The sequence below is a fragment of the Euleptes europaea genome, chromosome 11 (assembly GCF_029931775.1).
Source record: "Euleptes europaea isolate rEulEur1 chromosome 11, rEulEur1.hap1, whole genome shotgun sequence".
In the NCBI taxonomy this organism is placed as follows: Eukaryota; Metazoa; Chordata; class Lepidosauria; order Squamata; family Sphaerodactylidae; genus Euleptes; species Euleptes europaea.
In genome coordinates, this window is record NC_079322.1 from 7,735,939 (window position 1) to 7,757,319 (window position 21,381).

Consider the following 21,381-nt stretch of genomic DNA (forward strand, 5'->3'; position numbering starts at 1 on the left):
CTTTATTCAGAAGAAGCAAAGAAAGGAATACAAGGGATGCCAGAGTCCTTCATAACAGCGTACGTGCCCTGCTTACTCAGAGACAATAGTAAAAACTAGTCCAGAACAATAGCAAAACATGCAATGGACATTTAAATATTACACTCTTATCATCAAGCAGGCCCCACCCAGGCCTGGACAAAGCCCCACCTTCCTTCTGGTGTGGATGGGGCTGGAAGCTGGAGGATCATGCCAAACACCTAGCTGATTCATGGGGACACCATGGGTGGCTCCCCCATTATCACAGCACATCTCCTCCCTGCTTGCCCCCGCTAGACTTCAGCTGAAGAGCGGCCAGAGTAGGCTCACCAGCTGCCAGGGCATCACAGTATAGAGTAGACCCCATATGTGTGAACTGATGTCTTGTACCCTGCTCTGTAGGGTTGCCAGATCCCCCCAGCAACCAGTGGGAGACTTACCCGGTGGGGTGGGGGGGGCTCACCATTGCTGTGGTGCTGGTAACGTGATTATGTCACTCCTTGTACACCCAGAAGTGATGTCAGGGCATTGCTGGCGACACTCTGGTGTTTCTCAAAAATGTCCTCTTGTTAAGTAGTCTTAACCTTTTATGCTTCCTTGGTCGGTATCTCCCCTCCTAGGTATCTTAGAATTGTAATCTCGTTGTTCAATTGTGGGTTTTTGAGGTCAGCAGAGCCATTGGAGATGGTCCTAATGGCACTGGGACACAACCACACAAAATCAGGCTACTCAAGGTTTGCAGACATACTTTTTGAAAATGACAGCGGTGTCTTTGCTCTCCCATTTGATGCTTCCAGTTAACACGCAGACAATTTGTAGAGTGGGAATATACCACTTTAATTAATTACATTATGTTGCTTGAGCAATGGGAGGGCGGGTGGCGTGGTATAGCCCGATCTTGTCAGATCTTGGAAGCTAAGCAGGGTTGGTACTTGGAAGGGAGACCGCCAAGGAAGGCTGCGGAGGAAGGGCAACGGTAACGGGTAACCACCTCTGCTTCTCACTTGCCTTGAAAGCCCTTTGTGGGGGTTGTCACAAGCAGTTGTGATTTGACAGCACTTATCTACATACATACTTGATTAATCAAGAATAAACCACATCCTGAAGTTCTAACACAGGAACCCTTATTGTAAAGAGTACACACTGCGTGTAAACAGAAACAAGTTTTCATTCTGAAACATTTAATTGCTTTTCCTTACAGTTTCCGTCACATCTGCAGTATTCAGAGGAAATTTTTCTGCCTTGAGATCAGGCAGCCCTACAACATTCTACAGTGGCAAGTAATCGTCGGTGTCTCAGGGACAATGTGAAGATATTTTTTCTGGAAGAAAACACCCACCAGGTTCCTCCACCCACCCAAAATCTGTCGGATGCCAGAGAGTTCGTCACTTGCTACGAGACAAGGTCAGGCTTTCTTATTTCTACAAAGATGCGTCTTTCCAGGCGTCCATTACAGAAGGAGAAGTTAGTGGGTGGAAACCTGTGATAGCAGCTTCATTTTGTACTGTATGTGCCGTGGCTCAGCAAAGGTTTGGGGAGAGTCAGTGCTGACTCTGGGACTTTTCTGAAGCATTCCTCTGCTCCGTCAATAGTTTCCTGAGAGCTGGCTCTCTCTTCAGTTAAGCTGGCAAGGAGTTTCTTTTTTGGGGGGGTGAGGGGATTCAAATGCAGAAAACGTAGTTTTCAGTTGGCTAGTGGTGTCACATCGTATAAGGGTCTGGGCCTTTATAAGAACCCATGGTTCACCCCAGTTTCCCACCCACATTATGAAAGGGAATGGCCAGTGTTTTGTTTTGTCTCAAATGGATCCAGATTCATCCCAAGTTCAAACATCCCTTTTTTCAAACGTTTGCAGCAAGTGCCAGAGAGAGAGTTGAAGATGCATGATGGACTTGAACTACTCGGACCAGTTCAGCTGGGCAGCACCGAGTTGTCAGAGCTGGCTCAAGGTATTTTGTTGCCCTAGAGACTGTACCCCCATCACCTCTTGGGTCCACACTGCAGCTGACTGGATCCAAGCCAAACCCCCTGTGGCGACACTTGGGGGGTTTGTCCTGGACCTGAATGTTGGCACCATAGGCCCAGGAGGTGATGCCGGTCACCCCCTGTGCTGCGGGTGGTTGCATTGAATTGGTGCCCTTCTCACTGTACCACCCTAAGCAGGTGTTTGGGAGGGTTGGCTGGAGTTTATTTATTTAATTCTTTTATACCCTGCCTTTCTCCCCAATGGGGACCCACATTGGCTGACATCATCCTTCCTCATTGAATCCTCACAGCAACCCTGTGAGGAAGGTGAGGCTGAGAGAGCGTGACTGGCCCAAGGTCACCTAGCGAGCCTCCATGGCAGTAGTGGGAATTTGAACACAAGTCTCCCAGACAACAGTCTGATAATTTTAACCACTACACCACACTGGCTCTGCACAAAGTCAACAGAAAAGTAAAGCTTCTTCACTGGAGCTTCTCTGAAATGTTTTCTAGCGCAGGGGTCCCCAACCGTTTTGAGCCTGCGGGCACCTTTGGAATTTGGGTGGTGGGCGCAACCACAAAATGGCTGCTTCAAGCAGTGGAGCCGTACACACACCCAGAGGAAGTTCAAGTACAGGGGAAAAGAGAGATAATTTAAAAAACTACACTGGGAAAAAGGAATGCGAAGGAATAAAACCAACACTGTGGTGGCAGCAGCTGCTGAAACAATCCTCTTTTAATCTGTCCAGCCGGTCAGATCTCCAGTGGCCAGTCAGAAGCTGTGCTGGGCAAGTGGCCCAACTTACAAGTGGCCCCAACAAGTGGCCCCAACTTTCGAAAAAACTCGGACGGCATCAGAAAAGCTGTTGGTGGGCATTGTGGCATCTGCGGGCACCACCTTGGGGACCCCTGCTCTAGCCTGTCGTCAGTTAGATTCTTTATGTCTTCCAGCACTCTTCTCTTCTTTCTCTCTCCTATTGCTTTTCTTCTATGCCAGCCTTTAAAAAAAAAAAAGAACTCCTTTCTGGTTTTTTAATTCCTAATATTTTCCTTCTCTTTTTGTCATTTGTTTGATTTAGATAGCAAGGCGTGCTCTTTGGGGTCATTGGTTTTTAAAAAAACTTTTGTCTAGCAGAGTTGATTTTTTGGTTTATGCCAGGCTGGTGAAAAGGCACTTGCTGAGCTCCCTGCAATGTGTAAGGATCTATTCCAGAAAACCAGGCAGGGAAGCTTTTGTTAACTAGAAGGTAATTGTTTCTCTCCCCCACCCCTCACTTCAGTCCATTCTTATGTGGCAAATGACACTAGTATGTTTGCAAAGGCAGGCCAGAAATGTGTGTGTGAGAAATAATGGGGAATCGTAACGTCTATGAATATATTTGCAAGGCCGCTTTTGGCATTTAATAAATTACTATTATTACTAAAATGTAAGACTTCTATTAGCGAGCTGGTAAAAAATGTCATTCTATTTACACAGCTGTTTAACTGCCTCTTGGGTCATGAGTTGAGTTGGCTTCAAAATTATGTCCCTGTGCTGAAATAAAAAAAGCCCAGTCAATGATTAAATGCATAATTAGAGGTTTCATGCGCAATCCTGTCACTTCAGTGACTTGCAGCCTCTGTTATTTTCCCTAAGTGATATATATTACTGTTGAACTGCTAAAGCCTATAATCCTACTGTAAGGAAATTGATCATCAGCTTTTATCTTCAGCACCAGCGTGGGGATCTATGACGTCAGATCCCAGTAGGCAGACTGGAAAGCTGAATCAGGGTTCTCTGTGTGGCAGGGAGGTAGGTGGGAATAAGCTCCCCCTGTGCAACCCCTCTCCCAAACTTTGTGTTAGATTGTGAGGGCTTTGTTATGCCCAAATCCCTGTTAGATTAGCAGAGCTCACAAAGGCTGTTGTGTGCAGAGAAGCCCATCCAAACCTCTGTGTGTGCCAGGAACAAAATTGCTAAGAGCCTTTTGTCTATTTAACTAATATACTTAATTTATTGTAGGAAATCCATTTCTGGATAGGATAAAGTATAGTTGCCTATCTATTCTAACTAACTAGGATGGAGGGAGATCCAGGACATGTGTCCTTCCCTCATGGTGGCAAGATGGAGAAGAGTGCCAGTGTGTGTGAGGAGGTGGGGAAGAAACAGGAAGGAAGGAAGTTTCCCTAAGAGTAGCAATCTACATATCAAAGGGATAGGTCAGAGCAGTAGAGAAAGGATGCCCCAATGTCTTGTCCCCTCTATCTCTCTGACTCACTAGTCTTGTCCCTCTCTGGTGTCTGACGTTAAGAGACCGCGCAAAGTTCTTCACTTCCAACACTTTGCATTTCACCAAAATCTGGGAGCACAAAAGGGACCCTGTCACCTCTTGGCCTGGAGCCTAATGAAACAGCTTCCCTGTCCTGGAATAGATACTAGGTCAGAAAGAACAAGAAATGACACATCCTCCTGGATGTGACAGTCCCATTAGACTGGGCAGCACTTTGCAACATACATGTACTGAACTGTAGTCATTACTAGGGAGGCCATTTGCCCTGAGGTGGTGGGCGAACTCCCACCCCTGGGCACTAGTGGAAGCAAAAATGGATGGTGAGCAGCAGCGCACAACATCGTGATGTCACTTCCAGTTATACCCAGAAGCGCTATTTCAAGACTCTACTAATTTCGCAGATCTCTGTGGTTTTTAATATAGAGATCAGGGAATTCTTAGACCATCAAGACACCACTTCCAGGTACAACTACAGCTGAGCTTGAACAACGTTGCTCCTGCAGGAGCAAAGACAGTGACTGGCAAACCTAGTAAGTAACCCCAAAAAAAGAACTACCCCAGAGGGAAAACTTTAGTGGTGCTAGTGAGCTTTCCTATAATCCAAAATTTGATTTGAACAAGCATTCATCAAGCCACCTGCATTTCATCATAGAGTTGGAAGGGACCACCAAGGTCATCTAGTCCAACCCCCTGCACAATGCAAAAATTCACAACTACCTCCCCCACACACACACCCAGAAGGTGGCCAAGATGCCCTCCCTCTCATGAACGGTAATAGAATCAGCATTGCTGACAGATGGCCATCTAGCATCTGCTTCTAAACCTCCAGAGAAGGAGCATTTACCACCTCCCGAGGAAGTCTGTTCCACTGAGGAACCGCTTATTCCAACCCGTTGGTTCTGGTCCAACCTTCTGGGGCAACAGAAAACAACTCGGCACCATCCTCCATATGACAGCCCTTCAAGTACTTGAAGATGGTTATCATATCCCCTCTCAGTCTTCTCCTCTTCAGGCTAAACATACCCAGCTCCTTCAATCTTTCCTCATAGGACTTGGTCTCCAGACCCCTCACCATCTTTGTTGCCCTCCTCTGGACCCATTCCAGCTTGTCTACATCCTTCTTAGCTTGTGGTGCCCAAAACTGAACACAGTACTCTAGGTGAGGTCTAACCAGAGCAGAGTAAAGCGATACCATCACTTTACATGATCTGGACACTATACTTCTGTTGATGCAGCCCAAGATAGCATTTGCCTTTTTAGCTACTGCATCACAATTCTGACTCATGTTCAGTGTTTGGTCTACTTAGACCCCAAGATCCTTTTTGCACACACTACTGCTAAGACAAGTCTCCCCCATCCTATAATTATGCATTTGATTTTTCCTGCCTAAATGCATTTTGGCCTGTATACAACATGAAGAAGCAGCTGCACCGTCCAGTATACTAGATACATTGACATAGATCCTAAGCCATTAGAAGGCTGTTTAGCGCAGGGCCCGTTGACGGAGAAAGGCTACTGCTGTCACTCAGACCATTAAATTATTGTTTTGATTGTCCCAGACTATCTCTGGCTCCCTTCTCCCATTGTACCGCTAATCCCCTTTCAAATAATTTTAATCGGAGATGGGTTCAACTACCCTTTTCAGAAGGCTGACAGCTCCAGGCCCTGTCGCCTGCACAAGCTGCAGGCAAGTGAAAGCAGGCTTGAATAAGAGGCCAGGCCAGCACTGCATGGGCTGTGCTATGAAAGGGCGCAGCAGGGACCTGCTTGCGGGTCCTGCCAGCAGGCTGATATGGGAGGTGAGGCAGGTAGGGAAGCAGAAGCACCATGAAGAGCGGCTTCTTTGTCCACGTCGCTCAGACTGAGGGAGTGCAGCCTCAAACTCCTCCATCTTGGAATTCCCACAGTCTGAATAACTTGCTGCTAAAGGAAAATGTGTTCAGATGGTGGGACAGGGAAGGATTCTGGTCCACGGCTTTGGTACTATGCCTTAAAGTGCCTGCAGTTATTTCCTCTGGTCACCAGCCCTGGTGGGAAAGGGAGCAAGGGAATCCAGACCTGTGCCGCAGAGCTCCTGCTCTGAGCCTGCCCGTCTCCAGTACTCAACTTAGTCGTTCCATCTGTAACCATAACGGGAGGATGGGGAATGCTCCAAAACTGAGATTCCGAGTGTATTTGTCTTGATTATTGTGAGCCGGACTATCACTGCGTAACACAGCGAAAGGACATGAGTATTCTCTGATGGCTGGAAATCTACTCTTCCCTTCTGCCAGCGAGAGTAGCTGAGAAATTGCAAATTTGAATTTGCACTTGCAGACAGTGGAGAGTTTTTAGCTGGAGTTTGAGAAAGCTACTCTTTGAGACTGATGAAGGATTGGTGCTGTCAGGAGATGCCATAAATTGCTTGTGGTCACTGTCATCCAAAGGAAGCTACATCCTTTAGCAGATGCCCCCGACTTTTTCGAGCCTGCGGGCACCTTTGGAGTTCTACCACAGGGTGGGGGGCGCAGCTACAAAATAGCTGCCGCAGGAGTAGGGCTGTTGATTTGGTAAAAACCGAACCAAAAAATACCAAATAAATGCCAATTCGGTAAATTTCTGGTTCGGGTATATTGAATTAGCAAAATCCGGGAATTGGCAAAGCCGAATTTGCCATTCCTGAATATCCAGATTTCTGCGGCTCCTGTGAGGGCATTTTAGCAGGTAGAGGTCCCAAATTTTCAGGGTAGCTAGAAGGGACTCTCCTTGCAAGAACCTCCAAGTTTGGTAAAGATTGGGTCAGGGGGTCCAGAGTTATGGGGTCTGGAAGGGGTCACCCTATCCTCCTCTATTGCAATCCATTGGATAAGTGGCTGTGTTCAGACTCTTTAATGGGACCTTAGCAATGTGTCTCAATGGGGAAGCTGGGCTTTAAACGGTGGGAAAGTTCACCCTGCACCTCCATAGAGACAAAGTGTATCACATAGTATCTCTATGGAGGCACCGGACGAACTTTCCCACCCACCTTTTAAAGCCCAGCTTCCCCATTGAGATATATTAGATCAGATTAAAGAGTCACACAGCCATTTTGCCAATGCATTTCCAAGGGGGAGGATGGGGGTGAACCCATAACTTAGGACCCCTTGACCCAATCTTCACCAAACCTGTTTAAATGGCTTTAAATGGCCGAATTATTCAGGAATCCTGAATTTAAACCCGAATTCCTGCCTAAACTGGTACAGGGGCATTCAGAATTTGGGATTTCTGGTGGGGGAAGGAGGCCATTTAAACCCAAATCCGAATTATACCGAGTGTTTTTAAATTCAACAGCCCTACACAGGAGGCAGAGCCAACCACAAAATGTCAGAGAGTGAGGTTATGCATAACACTAATGGTAACTTCAGCATTTCAGGCAGTAGTTCTGATTAACAGGATGCCTTTTTAAATGAACGTGTTGTTTAAAGCTATTTTGTTGCGTGCGCGCACACACACACGCACACACACAGGGTAATCTATGCTGTGGTGGCAGCTGTTGCTGAAGCAACTTTTTAAAAATCTGCACAGCCAGTCATACCTCCAGTGGCCAATCAGAAGCCATGCTGGGCACACGACCCACCCACTTTCTAAAAACACTTGGTGGGCACCATGTTGGGAACCCCTGTCCTACAGCATGGCCTCTAAACCTCTCATAGCTTAGGGATGTCGGAAGCTCTTACTGGTACATGCTTGTGCCACACATTTACCTGATGCCTCACGGGAGGGGGAAACAATCCACTCAATAATTTCTTTTGACCTGCTGGCAGAGAAGAAAGAGCTGTCTGAAGTCTTAGCTGTACCAATTAATACTGAAGGATGATGCCGCCCAATAACAGCACCGTGACACTGAAAATATTTCATTTCTCTAGGAAGTCTGGTAGGTGAAGGGGGCCCTGACCTGCTCTAACAAGACCTGACAAACAACACAGATGGTCTTTGGAAAATAATATTCTGTTTCCCAAGAAACAGTTAGTGTATCTGTATCACCCGCTGATGTTTTGCCAACATTTCTTGGAATTGAATTTGACAGGCTCTGTGGCTTCCCAAGTGAGTGTCTCTTCAGTACAAAGGCAGCAACGTCTCTCCCCTGCACCACCTCCTTTTTTGTTTTTGTTTGTTAAACTTGAAAATGATTTCCTCGCAGAAGGTTAACCTCATTCGGTGAAGCTCTCGCAGTTCTTGCAGTGAAACATCTTTGCTGCTAAAAAACACTTTTGTGCTAAATAGATTTCAAGGCATACGGAGATATATCTTAAACAGAATCTGCCATCTTGCTTTTCAGCCATGGAGGCAGCCTGGATTTTGGGCCGTCGGTGCAGGGGGTCAGCTTAACTTGGTGGTGCTCTAGGACAGAGATCCCCAACATGGTGCCCACAGACACCTTTCCTAGTGCCTGCCAAGCGTTTGTAGAAAGTGGGTGGGGCCTGGTGAGGCTTTTGCCCAGCAAGGCTTCTGATTGGCCATTGGAGATTTGGTTGGCTGTACAGATTATTTAAAGCATCGCTTTGGCAGCTGCCGCCACCACAGACAAGGATCTTCACTGTGTGACTGCAGGTAAGCTGCAGAAAGCATTTTGTGGCTGGCTCCGCCTCTTGTAGCAGCCATTTTGTGCCTGTACCCACCCGTCTGTCTCAGAGTTCCAAAGATGCCCACAGGCTCAAAAAGGTTGGGCTTTGTGATGTCACAAGTGCCAGCCAATCAACACAGAGCACAGGCAGTTGCAGCTGCAAGAGGAGGGGGACGTGTTTGCTCTGAGCTCAACTCTTCAGAACAATTAGATGTGTTTTCATTGTTTAAAATACTTGTATCCTGCCTGCTGCAGGATCTTGGCTGTTCAGAGTATCAAAGGCAAGAACTGATTCTGGACAAGCTGAAGGTGAAGCTAGATGTGGTGCAGGAAGGGTTGCCAACTCCAGGTTGGAAAATTCCTGGAGATTTGGGGATGGGAACAACTTGTGTTGCCACTCCATGCCCACTGTATCCTGCCTGCTGCAGGATCTTGGCTGTTCAGAGTATCAAAGGCAAGAACTGATTCTGGACAAGCTGGAGGTGAAGCTAGATGTGGTGCAGGAAGGGTTGCCAACTCCAGGTTGGAAAATTCCTGGAGATTTGGGGATGGGAACAACTTGTGTTGCCACTCCATGCCCACTGCGGCTTTACCTATTTCTGAACCCTGCGTGCCTCTGACTCTGGACTGAACCCTGACTTCTCTTGGACTACGTTTTGTTACTTTGACCTGGACCGCTCCTGACCACACTCACCCACCTCTGGCCCTGGGGCATGACACACACACACACCCTGCTGCTCCTGGCTCTGCCAGAGAGAGGAGGTGTCGGAGCATGTACCATCTCCTCATTAGGGTAATGTGCTGCTCTTTCCACAGAGGCGTGTGTGTGTGTGTGTGGGGGGGGGGTATTACACTGAAAAAAATGGCATGAGGAAAAGAATTCAGAAAAAAATCTTCCCCACTGCTGAGGTCCTAAACTAGCTACTGTGAATCCAAGTGCAAAGAGTTCAGCGAGCACCGTGTTGTGCTCGAGTCTCAAGTTACCGAAGGCTGGAGGGCTCCACAGCAGGCTGAATGCAGTCACCAGGAACTTAGAACAGGAGTCCGCGGAGTCAAAGTCGGGGCAAGGTCAGTAGTCCGGTCCAAAGAGTCAGAATTCCATTGAGTTCTTGCAGGGAAGCGTCAGCAAGGCTTTAAGCTGCTTTCCATTTGTCACAGTCTTCCCCCTCTGAAGACGCTCCAGATGTCTTCTTAATGCTTCTAAACGGGCACTGCGTCTTTTAGCCTGAAGCTCCACTCCACTGAAGCTCCGTTGCCTGTGATGTTTAACTACTTCAGGTGAGCTGGGTTGGTCTTGGGTCTGCGGAGCTGGAGCTGGGTCAGCGAAGTGAGGTGGTTCTGCAGCCACTCTAGAATCCTCAGCAGGACTGGTGTGTGGTTCTTCCTGTTGGGGTGCAGCTTGGCACGGACTGTCGTCGGACAGGTTCAGGGGAGACTGGCTCTTCCTGGCGTGGCTCTTCCTCTGACGATTCCTCTCCTGGCATGTTCTGGGCCATGACACTTGTCTAGGAACCCGGAGTTCTTCTTGTACATGGGCAGTGGGGCAGGTCTCCTAGCAACAGCCCTGAGTTCTCTCCCCCCCCCCCCCAAGCAAATGAAACCTAATGAAGATTGGGACACACAACCCCTCTTCAAATCCTGATGATTTTCTTGGACATATTTGACTGCACACATTTTCATGCCCCTCCTCTGATTCTGCGAACGCAAGACAAAAATTATCCCAGGTATGTTAAGTAACACAAAAGTGGGGTGCGGGGATCAAACTACAGCTGTCATCAGCAAGATTTGATTAACAAACTACATGTAATGTTTCATTTTTCTCTGAGGAGAAAACACAAATGTACTAGACAGGCTCACCTTTGCTCTCTGGTGGAACGCACTTCATAAAGTCGGTTCGCTTTAATGATCCCAGAATGCTTGCTACAGGGAATCCTGGTGCGGCTGCTTTCCATGTGGCTTCCGTGTGACAATCCCCAGCAGTTGGAGAGAAGGGCCAGGTCTTCTGAGTAGAAGAGACCTTGCAGAGGCCATCCTGGTCAGGGCAGTGGAGAATAGGACTCGTAGTAAAGGCACGCAATTGTGGGCGGGGAGATATCGACAGTACATTAGGAAAAACATTTTTAACAATAAAGGCAGCTCAGTGGTGGAATCGATTGGCCGGGGATATTATGGATTCTCCCTCCTTGGAGATGTTTAAACAGAGATTTAAATGCATGTTTAAACAGAGATTTAATACATGCATGAGAGGAATGAATAATACATTGGGAAATGCTGCTGTCTATAATTTTGCAGATGGCTGAATACCTGTGATCACCATCCCGTTGGTTTTATAGGTAGGTAGCTGCATTTATCCACAGGAAAAATTCGCAGAAGAAAAGGTGTGCATTATCTTTCCTTTAGAGCCAACCAAACTGTAACAGGCTTTCAAGTTAGGGTTGGTTGGAACCAAGAATGTTTGCAGATGTGGACCAGGTGTAGTACTAACAGTTCTTTGCATGAACGTTCCAAGTCCTGCACATCTTATCTCAAGGAGTCTTAGCCTTTCAAGAGTAGGTTATGTTGTTATTGCCATATTGCAGATGAGAAAAAGGACTGGGGACACACAGGGCCATCTGTGCTTGGTTGCTTAGCCTCGCGATCCCTGTGGGACTGCTTTGGGGCTTTGTTTGGATTATTCATAATTTTCCCGACCTTCAGAAGGCATTTTTAGCCACGTAGCATTTGTCCCGGGTTTTCAGGAACCTGTTTTATCACAGATTTAAAGTTTGGCTTGATCCCAAAGCGAAGCTAATCGAGGCAATTTCTGTGAATAGTCTTAACTTCAGGTTTCTCTTCCCCTGCCCATTCTTGCTTGTCCCTCCCTCACCCAACCTTTCCCAGAGAAGTCAGTTTTGGCAACAAGTGTAAAGATCTTGGGGAATGGAGCTGGCTGTCTCTCCCCCCCCCCCCACCCCAGGTTGGTCTCTCTGGTCAGTTTCAGCAGCGAGTGTAAAGATCCCAGGAGGGAGTCAGATGTCCCCCCCCCCTTGACTACTTCTCTGGTCAGTTTCGGCAGTGAGTGTAAAGATCTTAGGAATGGAGCCAGCTGTCTCTCCCCCCCCCCCCCATCCCCTGCTTCATTCCCGTTAACACTTTAAAACAAAAAATATATTTGGGGCCAAAAGCTCCCATGCATGTAATTTTGAGAATTTGGATCAGAAAACTGTGTCTGCAGAGCAACAAACCCAGCTTAAATTTCCCCTACATAAATGGCCACAGAGAAAGAGAGTTGTTTAAGACTGTCCATTTGTTCAAAGCGAAGCAAAGTTCAAGCTGGGGTCCAGGGTTGCTGAACGTTAACCACCACATGATATGCAATTGTAACATGTGATGGTTCCTCCCACCCCCCAAAAAAATCTTGTAAGTGTGTGAATCCACATATTTCATATTTGCTCTGTGGGAATACCAGTGGAACATGATGTATGAAACTTTCTTCCCCAAATATACAGAACTTGGTTCAGTAAATGTGGTTCTGATTTTCCCTTTGTAGACAAAGACATCACATTCTCCCCTTAATATAGCCCAGTTGTATTGTATTAAGAAACTCTGCCTATGTTGTAATCAAATAGATTTTATAAATAAGAATAGAGGAATGAATAATACATTGGGAAATGCTGCGGAGCTCACAAATCTGGAAGAACCAAGTTTGAGTCTCACCAGATATACCTTGCATGGTTGTTGCATGTATTAGAACAAAGGTAATGTATGTAAAAGTGTTTTGCTGGCTAGCCTCATGCACATATAAAACATTATTATTGTTCAGTTTTATTACCTTATGGAGTTTCATCAGTGAAAAACAGAACTCTGCAACATTAGATGTCCACGGTGTCTGTCAAGGAAGCACTATCACAGAAGTTTAATTGGTATGATGGTTTTGATCCTCAATCTCCAGATTGACATTTAGCTTCCGAAATGGAATTAGGAAATGCATTCTGTACATCCATCAGCCGTAACAGGAGTGCCTCGTTAAAAGGCTCATTAGATAATCAATAGTAAGAGAGAAATTACGCAGTACTGTGGATGTAATGTCTAGACAAATTATGCCCTCTGGTTATATGGCAGTATTTTTTTCATCCCCCCCCTCCTGACCCCTTGATTTAGCATATTGGTAGACTGAACATCGCATTTGACTGTATAGTTGAGTGGTGATTGACACCGTAAAATTATGTCCTTGTAGAAACTAAAACAATACAGCTGCTGGTATTGCCTCCATATGTTAAATGGGGTTGAAGGTATCTAAGCTAAAGCTTTATGCTTCCGCTGTACGTGAAAAGAATTGTTGTAGGGCATCAGTGTGTACCCAGGAATGAAATACAGCAGGGTTGTCAAATATGAAGCCCGTGGGCTGGATCTGGTCCCTTGAGAGCTCTTATCCGGCCCACGAGCCAGCTGAGGCAGGCACCCCACCCCACACACCCCTCTCGATCTGGGCTGGCGAGGCCTGGCCTGGCCCAACCCAGTGTCATATCTGGCCCTCGTAACAATGGAGTTCGACACCCCAGAAACAGAGCATCTCAAACCCCTTTTTCCACAGAACAATTCCCCCCAAGGCATACACCCCCACTACATTTTTAAAATAAGTTTTATGATTACATTTTATATCAGTTCTATCCTACCAGGCCTACAACTAAGGGCAGCCACCAGTACCATCTTTACTGGCCTCCCCACCCCTCTCCCTCCTACGTTATGGAAGGTATAGTTGAGGGCGGCCGCCTGTGTGGCTCTTACAGTAGAACGGGATTTATGCGCAAACTCAGATTAAGGGTTTTAAGGTTTAATTTTATTGTTGGTTTTATTGTTATTGCTATGTGATTGATAGGTTTTAAATTATATTACCTGCCCTGAGCTGGCTTGCTGGGGAGGGTGGGCTACACATTTGAAAATAAAATAAAATAAATATTTTATTTCCTTTGCATTGCTTCTCTATGGGGGGGGGCTCTCTTCCAGACACCTTAAAATCAGAACCCCTGACCCAATCTTCACTAAACATGGGGGTTCTTGAAAGGAGAGTCCCTTCAAGCTACCCTGAAACTTTGGGACCTCTACCTGCAAAAATACCCCCACAGGAGCTTTGCAAAAAAATCCCCGTAGACTTTCCCATAGCTTTGCATGGGCCCAGGCAAAAAAAAAAAAAAAAAGGCCCATTGAACGCAATGGGAGGACAGGCCTGTGTTCTAGTGCAGGGGTTGCCAAACTCATTAGTCAAGAGAGCCAAATATCAACAGTACAACGATTGAGATTTCTTTTGAGAGCCAAATTTTTTAAACTCAAACTATATAGGTAGGTACACTGTTTATTAACTTAATAAACTTTAATTAAAAATTTAGCAGAAGTGGAAACCAGCAGAGCACCTACTGCACAGTGGGGTGTTGAATGGCTGTGGGGAGAGTGTAACCCCCCCCCCCCCGGTTCCTTTTGAAAGAGGCACAAAGTAGCAGGAAGAGGGGAAACCTGTAGTAACAGGCCAGGGGAGGGCTAACAATTGCCAGACAAAAAGGCCCACTGTTTTCTCCCCTCCCCCACCATCACCCAGCGAGGGTCCAGATGTCCAGGGATCCCAGGCACAGAGGAAGAGGCCAGCAGGTCCCCGGTCTGTGTGTGTTCCATGCAAACAAACAAGGGGGAGATGCACAGTCCATCCTTCCTTCCCCCCGCCACGGACATGCCAGTTCCCTCCTGGCCAGAGGGAGGGGCAGGTGCTCACCCCCCCACCACCATTCTGGGACCGACGGGCTCCAGATTCAGGGCAGGCAGGCGGGTGCCCAGGCAAGGTGGCTTGGCTGGAGGAGCCCCCCCCCCCAGCTGGGGGGCAGGCAGGCAGGGCCGCGCGCCCAGGCGGCTTCCACGGGGGGGGGGAGAAAGGAGAGTCCCCCAACTGCCCCTCCCTCCCTCCCTCCCTCGAGGCCACGGCGCCAGCCCCTCCCCCCTCCCAGGGGCGGCCTGAGCACGGCCTTGGGCCCGCTCTGCAGCCCTGGGGGCGAGAGCGGCCGTACCGAAAGAGAGGCCCGCGTGGCAGGGAGGGGGGAGGTGGCAGCCGCCGGGGCAGCTCGCTCTCTGCCTCCCCCTCCCCTCCGGGGTGCGGGCGGCCTCAAACGAGAAAGGCTCTGCGCGGGGCTTCCTCGTCCGGGCGAAGCACGTCCAAAGCAATGAGAATTTCTCTCGAGCCTTTCTGAAGAGGGACTCGAGGAGCCAACAGTAGAAGCCAAGAGGCAGCGGGTGGGCTTACCATGCAAATATCGAAACGGCAACTGCTCCCTCCGCTGCTTAAGAAACCCCCAATCCCCACAGCAGGCCAGCCAGCAGCAGCAGCACGTGGTCGTTCCTTTGTAATTCGAGGGCCTCCTGCGCAGACTCCCTCCCGCCCCCCGCCCCTTTCGCTACTCAGCCGGGCCCGGACATGGAAAGAGCCGCACTCAAGGGCTCAAAGAGCCGCATGCGGCTCGGGAGCCGCACTTTTGCGACCCCTGTTCTAGTGGAAAAGCAGAGACGAGCAGAAGCCCTACCTACACCAACAGATACCAACCCAATCCAACACACAAGAAACCACATAGATAAGTCTCATGGTGAAACACACCACACCACAACAAAATCAAAAGTGGGGGCTCTTTTGCCATCCCATACAAAACCTACACTATGTGCTGGGCAGAGGCTAGACACCAGCACCCAGGCACGCTCTGCCTGCACACGCCCCCCCCCCCCCACAAAACCCACGTCCAGCCACATGATGCCAGGTAGCTGGAGGTCTGGGGGCCACTGCTGCCAGCCCACATGTGGCACACTAGAAGACACCAAACTGCCAGAAAAAAACTCCCTCTGAACAAACTGAGACCGATTACAACAACAACCAAGGGGTTCCCCCCCCCCCAAAAAACTAGGAAAACCCCACCAACCAACCGACAGGCCAAGGCCGACTGCTGACTTCAAGCAGAATTCAGAACGGAAGGCCCAGCCAGAATCCAAGCAGTTGAACTGGGAATGGGAAACAAATCAGCCCCTGAAAGAAGCAATCCCCCCCACACACACACACCATGCAACAGCAGGACAAAGGCCAGCTTGCTTTTAGCAAAATGTAGCAAATTGAAAGGCCCACAATCCAACCGTGTTAGAACAAGCAAACAGGAGAAAGAAGCAGGATTCCCCTCTCAATCAGCCCTTCAAACTCCCCACCACCAGCAAAATTTAGAAAATAAGCCCCCAAATGCAACTAGTTGGAAAGGAAACTGATGATATTCTCAAACCTTGCAATGCCTTCTCCTCCAGGAGGCAGGCAGGCAGGAATCCAATGCAATCCAAAGCAATCCATGCAGCAGGTAAGTAATCCAGCAGGTCAGGATGAGGCACCAAGACCCAGAAACGCAGAGGGAGAACCAGGAAGTCACCAAACTCTCTCAAACCTCTCAGGAATGGCCTGGACTTTCTTTGGCCAAGTGCAGAAAAGTTTAAAAATAATTCCAGCTTCTGTGATTGGCCAAAGAACACTGTTCTTCCTGACCTGGCCAATGAGAATTCATGGCCCGCCTCCCTCCCCCACAATTAGATTGCCCTCCCTAGCAAAATATCAAGATAGGTTGCAGCAGGAAGCAAGGAGGTAGCTCTCCTTGCAACAAAAACCAGGGGGAAAGCCGATTCTCTAATCGGCTTTACTGGGAATCGCCTATTTGGATCCGTTTATCCCCCCTGCATTTTGCTACCAGTAAACCCAAACTGAAAATAAGTCGGAATGGCAATTATTCGGCTTATTTGCGGCTCAGGTTTATTGATATACACAGCCCTAAACAAGTCTTACTCATATACTCTCCTGAAGTGAAAGCGGAAGGAAAGAAAGAAAGACAGATACGGTCAAAAATGAGATGTTTATGGGACAAGGCATGTGAGACTGAGTGATGGGTTTACCAGCCCAGGGGCCACTTCTGGAGCTGTCTTGCAGCTTTTTTTCTGCCATCCCCTCTGAAGCAGTGGGATGACAAACATCCTGCATCTTTCCCTTTCAAGCTCTGGAAAGAAAAGGGCTAAAGGCTTATTTTTTTCACTTTATTTAATAAAAGCTCACAGCTTGGAGAGAGGGGGCTTACCTGCTGCGTGTCTCCTGAGCCTGGGTGGGAGAAGCTTGTGGTGGGTCTGAGGGACTTTCATTTTGCTTGCATAAAAACATTAAAGTGCCTGATTTTATTTTATATTTTTTAGACGGCACTAGTACAGTACCCTGATCTGGATGGTCCAGGCTAGCCTGATCTGGTCAGATCTCAGAAGGTAATTAGGGTCAGCCCTGGCTAGTACTTGGATGGGAGACTCAGAGGCAGGCAGTGTCAAACATGCAGTGCGTCTCTTGCCTTGAAAACCCTATGGGGTCACCATAAGTCAGCTGTAACTTGACAGAACTTTACACACACACTTTTGAGCACCTGCTACATTCTACAAACGCTCTGGGAACACACTGCTTCGCTGCTGTTGCATTTACACCATTTCAACAGCAGGTCTTTATTTATTTAGGTAGGTGGATAATTACCTGGATGGCCCAGGCTAGCCTGATCTCGTCAGATCTCAGAAGCTAAGCAGGGTCAGCCCTGGTTAGTATTTGGATGGGAGACCACCAAGGAATACCAGGGTTGCTGTGCAGAGGAAGGCACTGGCAAACCACCTCTGTTAGTCTCTTGCCATGAAAACCCCAAGAAGGGGTTGCCATAAGTCGGCTGCGACTTGACGGCACTTCACACACACACACACAGGTGGATAATTATACTCCACTTTTCTCCCCAAGGGGGACCCAAAGAAGTTTACAACATCATCCTCTTCCATTTCATCCTCACAACAGCCCTGTGAAGTAGGCTAGGCTAAGCATGTGTGACTGGTCCATGGTCACCCAGCCAGCTTCTGTGGCAGAGAGGGATTTGTGGCTGCCCGTATCAGCAGCAGAAATGAGTCTAATAGTGGAGGTAATGAATTTGTTCAGTGGTCTCTGGCTAAGTAAGTAAGTAAGGATTTTTTAAACAGGCTACATCAGGGTGTCAAGCATAAGACCCTTGGGCTGGATCCGGCCCCTTGAGAGCTCTTATCTGGCCCGCGAGCCAGCTGAGGCCGCCTCCCCCCTACCCCTGATCTGGGCAGGCAAGGCATGGCACGGCCCAACCAAGTGACATTTATGTCACATCCAGCCCTCGTAATAATTGAGTTTGACACTCTTGGGCGAGATGTTTCTTAAACAGCTTCTATGAATTTGCCGCCCTTCAAATAAATCTTGAAACGGCACCACTTATTTATCGCATTTGTTCTAATGGTGTTTCTGAATCTCCACCAGACGTAACAGTTATTGGTGGGCATCCGGAGCCTGATGCCGTGACACACGAGCATCCATCTCTGTGTCTCGGAATGGAATCCCAACAGGTAGCTGCTACTATGGCAACATGGACAACAATCTAGGCACAGGCTGGCCACAATAGCAGCAGAGGTGAGGGGGCCAGTGGAGAAAATTGGTTGTTTTGTGGGTTCCCACTGAGGAAGGAAGGAATTTTAAATGAGCGGCGATGTCTCTAAGAGTCCTACTCAGCCTTGGATTGGGGAGGGGGGACGTGTCCAGTTGGTTAAATATGTATTAGTTAAAGGGCAGCTAGAGTTGGACAAGGATGTGGCACTTGAAAGAAATTTCATAGATTTTTTTTTGGTACTTCGCATATACTTTGCTTTTCTTCCCAGTGGGGACCCACAGTGGCTTTCTTTGCTCTTTTCCATCCCCCCCCCCCGCTCAACAACAACCCTGGGAGGTAGGTTAGGCTGAGAGTGTGTGACTGGCCCATGGTTACCCAGCAAGCTTCCATGGTATAGTGGGAGATTCAAACTCGGGCCTCTCCAATCCTAGTCTGGCACTCTAACCACTACACTAAACTGGCTCTTCTACCTTTAATGCACCCCAGATCTCGTAGCTTCTCCGTTATTGACCCCAAAACCAAGAATGTGTTCTTTTGGTCAAGAATATGTTTAAAAATGGAATTGTTATGCAACAGATAACCAGCAGTTCAAAATGTACCTTTGTAGCATCCGTGTGACTAATGGTGGGCTGCGCATTCCATGGTGGCCACTCCTGGGAGCATTGGGGGCCAGGGATGGCAGAAATCGGCAGCACATGGAGCTGTGACATAACTTCCACATTTGTGTCAGGAAGTGATGTCAGTGTCACACAACACTGTAGGAACTCCCCAAATCTCTATGGTTTTTACCATAGAGATTTGAGAAAGTCCTACAAAGTTGTATGATTCTGTCCCCCCCCCCAATTTGCTTCTACTGCTCCAATCGAGGAGCAGCATATAGCTTTCTAGGCAGGAGATGTTCAGAGGTAGTTTTGCCATTGCCCGCCTTTGCGTAGCAGCCCTGCACCTCCTTGGCGATCTCCCATCCAAGTACTAACCAGGTCTAACCCTGCTTAGCTTCTGAGATCTGATGAGATCAGGCTAGATCAGGGTTCCAGGTATCTAGCTGCTATAAAAAGAGTGATTGGGGCTAACTACTCTTCATTGGCAGTTTCAATAAAGCAGTTTCCTCTTTAAAATTTCAGCAAGGCCCTTCTCCATCTCTGCAATGAGGGACACTGCAACAGGCAGCACAGTGCTGATCCCTGAAGAATGATTTGTGGCCCTTGGCCAGTAAGTACCTGGGTTTTCTTTGTCTTTTCATTGGTGGTGCCAAACCTGCGTTCGGGGTATTTGGATGTGTGATACTTACGTGGGAAGTACTGGTAGACAGGACTGAGTTTTTCTTTAAGGAAATAAGGAATAAAAGAGTTGGAACATAATTGTTCTTGGAGAGCAAGGCTGCAGCTGCTTGCCAACCACCTCATTCCTGATACCTTGGCAAAGGTGGTTTTGTAAGACGTATTTCCTGGGATAGCATGTAGTTCTACCCTGTATCCTGCCAAATGGTGAAGAAAATTTTCTACCTCACTGCGAACTTTGCTATGCTTCTCTATGGAGGGGCCCAGCAAACTTTCCCACCATTGAAAGCAATGGGCATAGCGAAGTTCACAATAGAGAATCTGACCACGGCCACTTCACTATTTCTTCTCTATGGAGGAGGATGGGGCCACCCCTTCCAGACCCCATAAAACCGGACCCAATCTTCACCAAACTTGGGGGTTCATGCAAGGAGAGTCCCTTGCAGCAATCCTGCAAATTTGGGGATTCTACCTCAAAAACACCCCCCCAGGAGCTTCAAAAAAAATTCCCCATAGGCACGAATGCCCGAATTATTTCGGGAAACCCGAAAATAAGTGGAATTCTCATGTTTACCAGTATGGGAATTGGGCTTATTTAGATTTTCCTGGAAAATTCGGGTCCAATAAACCCGAACCCAAAATTTACTGAATTTTTTTTTTGCACAACTACCAGCAAGTGGATTACAAGATATGATAACATTTGATTCTGACAGCAAAGATTCCTAGTAAGGAAGAGGAGTTTATTTTTATACCCTGCTTTTCTCTACCTTTAAGGAGTCTAAATCACCTTCTCTTCCCCTCTCCACAACAGACACCCTGTGAGGTAGGTGGGCCTGAGAGAGCTGTGACTAACCCAAGGTCACCGAGCAGGCTTCATGTGGTGGAGTGGGGAATCAAACCTGGTTCTCCAGATTGAAGTCCACTGCTCCTAACCACTATGCCACACTGGCTCTCACAATGCAGTGGGTTTGGAACTCAAAAACTGGAAGGGAAGAAAAACATTATCCCTAATAGAGGTCACTTTCTGAGCGGATCATCACAGCTCAACTCCTTCTGCAACAGGGGTCCCCAACCTTTTTGAGACTGTGGGCACATTTGGAATTCTGACATAGCATGGTGGGCAGAGCAATAATATGGCTTCCACAGGAGGTGAAGCCAGCCACAAAATGATTGCCATGACTTCAGTAACACAGTGCAGATCCTTGTGTTTTGGTGGCAGCTGCTGCCAAAGCAATGTTGTTGTTTTTTTAATGCACAGCCATCACATCTTTAATAGTCAATCAGAAGCCTTGCTGGGCAAAAGTGCTACCTGGCCCCACCCACTTCCTAAAAACAACTGGCGGGTGTCAGAAAAAGTGTTGGGGATCCCTGTTCTGGAAGAATGCCCTCCTGAACAATTCTGTTTTGTACATTTTGTGAAATAATAGAAACACAGGGGCCTTCCTAATAACCTCAGGCAGACAGTTCCTTAGGGGTGTGGAAACTGGACAACAAAGAAAGCTGAAAGGAAGAAAGTGGATTCCTTTGACGTGGTGTTGGAAGACAGTTTTACAGATACCGTGAACCACCAAAAAGATAAAGAAATGGGTTCTAGATCAAATCAAGCTCGAACTCTCCCTAGAAGCTAACATGACTAAACTGAGTCTATCATACTTGGGTCACATTAAGAGAATACAAGACTCACTGGAAATGTCAATAATGTTAGGAAAAGTTGGAGGCACCAGGAAAAGAGGAAGACCCAGCATGAGATGGATTGATTCAATAAAGGAAGCCACGGTCCTCAGTTTGCAAGACCTGAGCAAAGC

The 21,381-nt window shown here is 47.7% G+C and overlaps 1 protein-coding gene across 4 annotated transcripts in view; it reads left to right on the forward strand.

Moving 5' to 3' along the window:
* Positions 1–1,292: 1,292 nt before the first annotated feature.
* Positions 1,293–21,381, forward strand: part of LOC130484325 (poly(rC)-binding protein 3-like) — a 240,677-nt gene continuing 220,588 nt past the window's right edge. For all 4 annotated transcript variants that reach the window (XM_056857256.1, XM_056857258.1, XM_056857257.1 and 1 more), the window contains exon 1: positions 1,293–1,422. The gene's annotated coding sequence lies outside the window, so the exon portion shown is untranslated. The remainder of the gene's footprint in view (positions 1,423–21,381) is intronic.